Here is a 9,866-nt window from a genome sequence, read left to right on the forward strand (position 1 = left end):
CTTAACAGTTTATTTTTCCACATTTTGCTTACTCTTTATAACTTTATTTATTAAATTCTTATTGTAAATTGTAATAAAGATTGATTTAATTCAGTATATGGAAATAAAATTATTTTAAAAAAATTGTTATAAACAATTAACTGCTATTTTCGGCTGCAATTAAATACTAATATAAATTATTTTGAGACGCATTTTTACAGAGAAGTTATTAGCTCTTAATGTTGAAATATATTTTTTTGTGCAGCTTATAATAATATTTAAAATCAGCATTACTTTTATCTAACTAATAAACTATGATTTTCATTTAAATTTCCAGACATCAAATCTAAAATTAATATTTTTTGTAGATTTGAATTTGCCAAAATTACTATCAGCGATTGTGAAAAAACATTTTGTTCATATTACTGCAGAATGATCAGCAACACCTTTTTATTAATTAGTCACTAATGTTTAAGCAAACACAGAAATTTTACTTCAATAGAGTAATAGAAGTATTCTAACATATTACTAAAGCACATGGCTAACTAATAAAACAGATACTCTTAGGTAAAATTAATTACATTTATTGAAATAATTTTTTCAAGAGTTATATATAATAATTTTGCCAAAAAAATGTGTTTTACTATGGTAGGCCGGGGACCTTTCAATTGACCAGTTATAAGCCAGGCTCATATTATTTATTATATTAATTCTATATTATATTATTCCTCCTAATTATATAAGATTTGGAGCTGCTATTTGAAAAACCTAAAGCAAACATTACAGTCGACAAAGAACAATCGGTAAGTTATTTTAGTAATATCCCATCGAAAATAACCAACAAAAATGTCGGCTTTTGCAGAGTTCTACTAACACTACAGAACAGCCATCGCCAACTTTAATATCACTCCCGGAGGTTTCGATTATAGAACAAGTTGAAGCCAAACCTATTGCCACACAGAAAAAGAGCTCTACACATTCTAGAACGTAAAACATGCGTTTTGGTATAACATATGAATATTATATTAAATTATAATTTTTTTGCAGGAAAGTTCATTATCCACAACTGCTAAGGTCTGTTCTTCGTAACACAAATCAAGAAAAGAAACACTGACTGATCCCATTAATAGATTACTATAATTTTAACCACAATGATAACCACAGTACTAGGCTTGTTTTTTTTTTAAATATATTTAAATATAATATATTAAGTATTATTCTGGACTTAACAGATTATTTTTCCACATTTTGCTTACTGGTAATAACTTTATTAAATTCTTATTGTAAATTGCAATGAGAATTGATTTAATTTAGTATATGGAAATAAAATTATTTTAACAATTAACTGCTATTTTGGGCTGCAATTAAATACTAATATAAATTATTTTGAGACGAATTTTTATAGAGAAGTTATTAGCTCTTAATATTGAAATATATTTTTTTGCACAGCTTATAATAATTTTTAAAATCAGCATTACTTTTATCTAACTAATAAACTATGATTTTCATTTAAATTTCCAGAGATCAAATCTAAAATTAATCTTTTTTGTAAATTTGAATTTGCCAAAAGTAATTTTGTTAAAATATAACTTACCGAGCCTTATCAGCGAGCCTATAAAAAGTATTTTCTGCATTTTACTGCAACACCTTTTTATTAATTGGAGATACTGGTGTTTAAGTGAACATAGAAATTTTACTTTCATAGAGCTAGAAGTATTGTAAAACAATGCTGATCAAGTCTCGGACTTAACTAATAAAACAGAAATTCTTAGGTAAAATTTAAATTCATTCATTGAAATAATTTTTTCAAGGGTGATATCCAGCTCTCCAATCGTCTTCTTTATCGATTTCGGACACGTATAACTATAAGTTTTAAAATAAAAATCAGATTGTCATAAAATTTTGATATGTATTATTTCAAGATTGGAATTACTAAGTTAGGTTAAGAGCCTTTAGGGGACCGTTATAAGTCAGGCTCCTATTTATTATATTAGTTCTGGTACAAAAAAATGACTTCACAATAATTTTGATTTTAAAATATGAAATAATATTGATTTTTTCCAAATTCAAATAACAGTATCTTCACATATATATATAACATATATATATATATATATATATATGTATATATATATATATATATATATATATATATATATATATATATATATATATATATTATACGAAGGTCACTATTTATATTTCGGGAATTGGCAACACTCACTGTCATGTGAGTCCATCTGACGATTCCAACGTAAAGTTTGACATTTTTGACAATATACGTACTCAGAACATTTTGTCGCACGCACGCTATTTGTTTATTTTATATTTAGTCCAAAAAATGGAACTGAATCGTGAACATTTTCGTGCAACTTAATTTGACTTTTAGCGATGAAGCTCAATCAAAAACCACCGTGTATCTATCGCTGGTTTAGTGAATTCAATCGTGGAAGTACTTCGCTGTCGGACGAGTTTCGTGAAGGTTGTCCAAAATCGGATGTTGTGCAAGAAAACATCGATGCTGTGTGCGAAATGATTAAGCAAGATATTGTGAGATTGAGGCATCCCTAACCATTAGTTCCACCAGCATATATGCGATATTAAATGAACACTTATCTGTGCGAAAGTTATGCTTCATTCGCGATGCTTCGAAAGACGTTTATGAAATCGTGACAGGTGGCGAATCATGAATATATTCGTATGAGCTCGAAAGTAAGCAGAAGTCGATTGTATTGATGTTCCAAGATGAACCAAATCCTACAAAAGTCGTTCGCGCACGAAGCACTTCACAGAAAATGGTGTCCTGTGAAAACAATGCCTCTAGAGGATCGTAGAACAGTAGTTTCTGATTAGTACACAACCATTTGTTTGCCAGAAGTCTTCGATGAAATTAGGAAAACAAACAAGAGACAATTGTTCATCATGACAATGCAAGCTCTCACACATCGGCTCAAACAAGAGACTATTTGAGCGCTCAAACCATCGAACTGATGGGTCATCCACCGCACAGTTCTGATTTGGCACGCAATGACTTCTTTTTGTTCCCATTCGTGAAGAATAAACTGCGTGGTCAACGATTTTCATCGCCCGAAGAAGCTATTGAAGCGTTCAAAAATTATGTTTTGAAGATACCTCATTCGGAATAGAATGCCTTGAAAATTGGTTTAATCGCGATCATCGTGGCGAGTACTTTGAAATACAACAGAAATATATTCACAGCTTAACTCTTTGTTTTTTTCCTAGTCCCGAAATATAAATAGTGACCCTCGTATTAGAGAAAAATACCACGGCTTCAAGGACGAACAGGAAATCGGCTAAATAGAACAATAGAAGAACACTTGACGCATAATGCGAATTTAAGACACTAGGTTGCAAAAACAACTGTTATTAAAGAAAAACATAAAATGAGTGTCCTTAAACTAATAGATTGAGACAACGAGAGGTCAATGAGCCACTGACACACACAAAGCAATTTGTCAACATCGCGTGCAAGAACGTGGCGCATTGACACTTGCATCACTTCACCGTCTTGTCTTCGAATATGACGCCGAAATGAACTATTCGTCGCATGTGACTTGTATACCGGCAATATGGACAAAACAACGACAATCTATCGGGAAAAAGTTCCAGTTAGAAGAAGAAATTGGTATCGCTATTCTCATTCGGACAATATTCCTAAATATAGTATAGTATTTCTAGAATAAATATTCCTAAATGTGTGTATAGTCTGTTTAATAAAACAGTGAACTCACGTCATTTGAATTGATGACGTCAATATGTCACAAAGTTGTCGCATCAACTCTGAGTTTTAGTTCAATTTGGCTTTGACATATAACTAAATTCTATTTAAATAAAATAATTGAAGTGTTAAAAATAAAAAAATTATATTATTGAATTAAAAGGTACTGTTATAAAATATAATTTATTTTAACATTACAGTTCATCTAATGTATATATTACCGAAGAAATTTTTACTATTAAAACTACAATTAATTATACAATTATAATAGTCTGTAGGTTAGGGTTGTCTTTGATATTAACATTGATTTTTTTCAAACCACTTATGAGTTAGAGTTCTAGGCTTGTTTTTTATGTAGTGGTATCCCCAGGAGGTCTAATTCACTAGTAATATGTTTTACTTTCATTAGAGAGCATATTTTTTAGGCTTAATTCTTATTTCCTTCGATACAATGTTTCCGTCTAAAGTAATTTTGATATTACTGTATTTCTCCTTAGTGTGTTTTGTTATTACCTGTACACAACTTTCTTGAGAAAACTAGATTTAATTACTGCATTCTCCCTAACGCATTTGTCATATCTGCAAAACAGTTGTCTCCACTCGCATCACCCTGTCTTGTAATTACATTAAATCATAATCCCATAATTTAAGAATTCCCATTTTAATAAGAATTTACAATTTACAGCAGGCAATACATTAAAAAATTGATGACATGAGTTCTCTGTTATTTTGAATAGACTATATACATGTTATACTGCTGACTGTCAACGGAATCATCAAGATTATGTTTTATGGCCTAAATTGGATAATAAGTGAAATGTCTAGAAATAGGAATTTGGTTTCGAAACAGGTTTCGAATTTAAAATAGAATTAAATCCTCAATGTCGTTTTATACCGCCAAGTAGTATAAAACGCCTTAGAATTCCCTCAATTTACCGGTATGAAATTAGTTGTCAAAAAAAACAGGTTGACGTTTTAACGTCAATATTTCCGTTATTAGTCGAAGCATTCATTATTGTAGTTAAATGAAGTTCGCAGTTGAAGCTGTGAGATCACATGAAGGTGGATTGAAGGTGCTCAAAGACCTCAAGCTATAAAGTATTTCCATTAGACAACACTAACATTTTGAAAAAAAAAACCGTTAGTTCACGAATTACCCTCACAACCATCACAATTCAGGTTGTAAAGCAGCCAAAAAAGAACAGAACTGTTGTGAATCAACATAGTCTACTAAAATTTGGACAGAAACTCTAAATTGAAATGGCCACCAAAAGGCGGATTACAGTATTTCACTTACTTATCGGACGTAGACTATTGGACTTTGGAGTCATCAACATTTAGGAAATCATTCGATAAAAGATATATCATGGAAATTTAGATAGAAACTTCTTTTCTAAAAATAAAATATAATTTTTTTATATATTTTAAACTCTCTTTTTACCAACGAGGGTTTATCTAAACTGGACCTAAAGTTTAACGTAGGCTCCGAACTACGGTCCTTGGCATTAAGCCTACCGACTGCCGAGTGACTAAGTTGATATCATCCTAGAAGACATCCGGTCGTATACAGCCTATACAGCGATAAATTTACGACCATGCTCCTGCAAGATTCGAACCCGCGACAATCGCAACATTAGGAGGACCTCCTGTCGCCTTTACCACTGCGCCACCCAAGCCGACTATTCATGCCACTGTCACAATGAACTATCTTAAAAACTGTGGAAGAAGACAATCATTAACGATCTTAATTTGAACAGTAATTACTTGAAAATTTAAATTAAAAAAATGTTTATCAGCTTTTTTATCCCAAGTAATTGTAGTTTCGATTATACGGAAAATTTCGCATAGATTTGACCTTATTCGCTCTAGGATCTATCATAAGTTTTTTTTCTGTTTTTATTAATTTAAACTGTATTAAATCTGCACACCGCAAACAACTGACCCACTTCTCGTTTGTTTGTCACAACCAACTTCGAAAAAACAATCCCAGATTTCGAACCGATATAGAAAAAACCCACAAGAATCCGGACGCCGTTATAGACGTTGGGCCGATCGCCCGATTTCGTCTAAAAATTTCGGTCACACATGAAATTGCCCAAAAAAAAAACCTGCTCAATATACTGATTCCGTTTTCAAGAACGTAGCGGTACATTTGAAGACCTATATTAAGTCCATTGGAAAATTAAATTGCCGTTTACCACACCTTTATGTTTTATACAAGGTGCATTGAAAATCTTATTATGTCGAAATGACGTGTTCATATATGTTTCATTAAATTAAAATTTTACTTTTAGCGTAAAAGCTTAAAATTTAACTGTAACTGTCAGCATTAAATGGAATAGTTAGTATTAGGTGCCTGTGCGTATTCTGATAATTTTTATACATAAAAAAGGCATTTATTGAGAAAAATGGAGAATATATAACTTCCCTCCCGCAACACGATGGTATCGTATCGAAAAAGCGGTGTTGGTTTGGCAACGATCCATTTTCGCACCTCTTCAGCATTTCGAAACCCGCTACCCAAGCCATGTCTAGTGAGTACATTTTTTTGACCTGATTTGCCAGCTGAAAAGGTTTTCTTACTGACGTTAACTCAATTTATAAGAGAGGATTGCCCGTGAAGGCGTTTTATTTGGGATATGAGAACCATTGGCGGCTTGGAGAACCGCTTTTGGGGGGATAGTCTTCAGGGTTACTTTTGCGTCTATTGCCGTAGTTTAATGGAGAGAAAACTCAATAGGGGTCACTGGAAAAAGGTTTCAAAAAAGTTAACTTGAATCTCCATTATAGGCACCTGTAAGATAAACATTTTGCTGTGAAGGTATTTAATAATGTTTGGGACGTGACAGCCCTGACGTCACATTTTATTGAGTAATCTACTGTTGCGATAGCCGCGGGTTCGAATCCTGCTGGGGCATGGTCGTAAATTTATGTTTGTGGTTGTTTAAAATTTCTGAATGTTCTAGGCAAGAGTGTAAAATCCGACAAGGAAAATGATCCCAGTCACGCCAGTAACCAGGCTGGGTAAGACCGGATGTCTTCTGGGATGATTTCTAAAGTTGGTAACTCGCCAGTCGGTAGGCTTAATGCTGAGAACCGTGGTTCGGAGTCCACGTTAAACTTTAGGCTTAGTCCAGATAAACCCATAGTTCGTAAAAGGAGACTTTAAAATATGCATAAAAAAATTAATTTGTGATATAAATATGTTAAATAAAACTCGTACAAAATATAATAAAGATAATCTGTAATTGGATTTACTGGAGTTCTTAGTATTTTTGTTTTCTTATACTGAAAGCAAACTTTGACTATTTTTCAGTTTACAGCGAAATTAAAAATTCTCTTTAGATGTTTTGTCCTAAAGTGTATGGCGCACTTTATTATCTTTAATACTCTAATATACTTTAAATTTACATTTTTTAAAGATATTTGACAAATATATACAATATGTTATATAATATACAATATATGGCACTTTATCAAATTTGTTCTTACTTGGGCAATAAACTTGAGCACTTTTAAGTCGTGAATCGCTTTGCACTAACTTTCCTAGTGTACTGAAGTAATTCTGTCTTAAAAGTATGCGTTCACTAGCTGTTATTTTAGTTTAGTTGAGTTCCAAGAATAAAAGTATATCGCCGTTTGTATAGCTTCTTTCGGAAGAAGACTAATTTATAAAATTTAAAAAAAAGTATTTGATATTTTATATGATTATTAATATGAATAAACTTACCCTAACTTACAACAATAAAACACGCTGGAACGATCATAAATTTAATTGACCTACCGTCTCATATATTCTAATGAACTAATAATAATAATTTCTAAACGTTATCAAAATCTAAACGTAAGGAACAACGTTAGATACACTGAAAATAGCGCCCGAGCAAATAAACAATAAACGCACCATAGAAACGAATTAAACCATTCAGATGCCGTCGTGGCTCATAGAATAGTGATTAAAACATTTAAAAAAGTTAGAGGTAGCGACATCTAGATGTTGGACGTCGCGGAACATTTCTCCAAAATATCCTATAAACTTAAATCTCTATTTCTCTGTGTCTATTACTGATCTTTTTTGTAACAATACTGTATTCAATTTGATAATTAACGCCGACAGATATCTGCACTAAAAATTTAATTCGGTTTTAGCAATTGGTAGTATACTACACCACTGTTTCCCATTTGCTGAATTGCGAGCCGGTACCATTCTACTGTAGATCGTTCATATAAATCGTACGTTTTTTACTTATTAAAACGATTATTGGCAACAACAACAATGGATAAATTGATAATAAAACAAAGTACCAGTTCCGGAAGCAACACATGCAAAAGTTGAATGAGAGTGAGTATAGCCAAGTACAAGTTCCAGTCTTGATTCCATTAAACGGGCGTATGATGAACAGGTACACAAAATTAGCTCATCAAGCAATAACGTTTTAAAACCTCTTGTCACAACTTATAAATGTGAAGCTGGGTTTTTAACAAAAGTTTACATAAAAGTAAACATAGACTTAGAAACTTAAGTGGAACTAGACCTTAGGATAAAACTTTCGTCATTGGATTCGAACTTGGATTCTTTAATAAAATATTTTTAACAAAAAAATTGAACTGATCACTAAAAATTAAAAAATAATAAAACTTAAATTTTTAACACGAAAAAATCATTTTAAAATAAAATAAGTAAGTTGCAGTTAATCAGAGTGCGCTCAAAGCTTGCCGTGGGAGCTTGTTTTACACTACTAGTACCAGACTTTTGCTCCGTAGACCTATATGGATTGAATTAAAGACTTTAGTTATGGAGAATAACTTACTATTTCTACAGGTGAGAGTCTAGAGGGCCAAGGCAATATCGTATCCATTAGAGCATTGGCATGAATTATATTGCGCTTAAGATCGACAGCGATTGAGGCTTATTGGAATATCATCCGCACTTGGTACGACTGTGATCTTTTAGTGACCTCTCTGTGAAAGATAATCATAATCACCTCAAATAGTTCATATTTTTTGTGCAGTCCATTTTTATTTAATCTTGAAAATATTAAATCAATTCTCATCATCATTTTCATTTTGATCCAAAATCAGAATCAAACAGTAAACTGTTTTTTATAACCGTATAATTAATTTTAATAAATTTTTTAAAAACGTTGAATGTTTTATTATCGTTATTTGTTGGTTTTTTAATTATATACATACAATATACCTAATTTATTTAAGAAACCAACTTATGTTTAATTAAAACTACTGTTTTTTATTTTCACTTCATTGTTGGTGTGCTACGTTTAGAACAAAAATCGTCAAACAATCCAAAATTGTTTTATATCTCCTTCATTGTTAAAAAGCTAACAATCAGTTTAACAATTGATATAAAATATGGAACTGTCCCTTTTCCTAAAAAAAATAATATGTATTTTTAAATGTTTCTTTATTTTCGCAACAAACTTTTTAGTACTCACTGGTAAATACAGCTACGTTTATTTGAATAAAATGCAAATCAAAATAAGGTGTATTGTTATTCTGACAAAGAAGTCGACAATCAAATTGAGATCACTATACAGGAAAAATAGCAACAAATATATTACTGCAAATCTGGTTCCCACAAAATTTAAGCTAATTTGACCGGATCCAATTCACGGACCTTTTTTTAATATTGTATTTTTACGTTTTACGTTAAGTTATAACATATTCCAAGATCTAAACACAAATAAAGTAATATTATGCCAATGATTATATATCACATTAAATAATATACGTTAAATGATTCTTTTCCTATCATTTTTCACAAAAAAAAATGAAATAAGGTTCATTGCGTATTTTATAATTTAACATGAAATTTAAAATAACTTTTATATTATAAGAAAATGCATAAAATGTTTAGTATACATAGATGTATCGAACGCCTACTTAGATACATAAAATTTAAATAAAAATAAGATGTATTATTCCTAGAAAACAGTAATCAACTTCTGATCAAAATACTGGTATAAGTAACGGATAGTGCATTAATGTACGTTAAATTCTGGTAAAACAGATAAATTTCAACAGAATTCTATTAACGGAACTGTTTTAATATCCGTATTTTTCAAGTTATAATCATAAAATATTCCGAATACAGTACAAAAAAAGTGTAACTGTCAAATCTGACAACTGT

This window comes from Rhynchophorus ferrugineus, unplaced genomic scaffold, assembly GCF_030347505.1.
Source record: "Rhynchophorus ferrugineus isolate W39M unplaced genomic scaffold, kcgeb_rfMv2 rfM2, whole genome shotgun sequence".
In the NCBI taxonomy this organism is placed as follows: Eukaryota; Metazoa; Arthropoda; class Insecta; order Coleoptera; family Curculionidae; genus Rhynchophorus; species Rhynchophorus ferrugineus.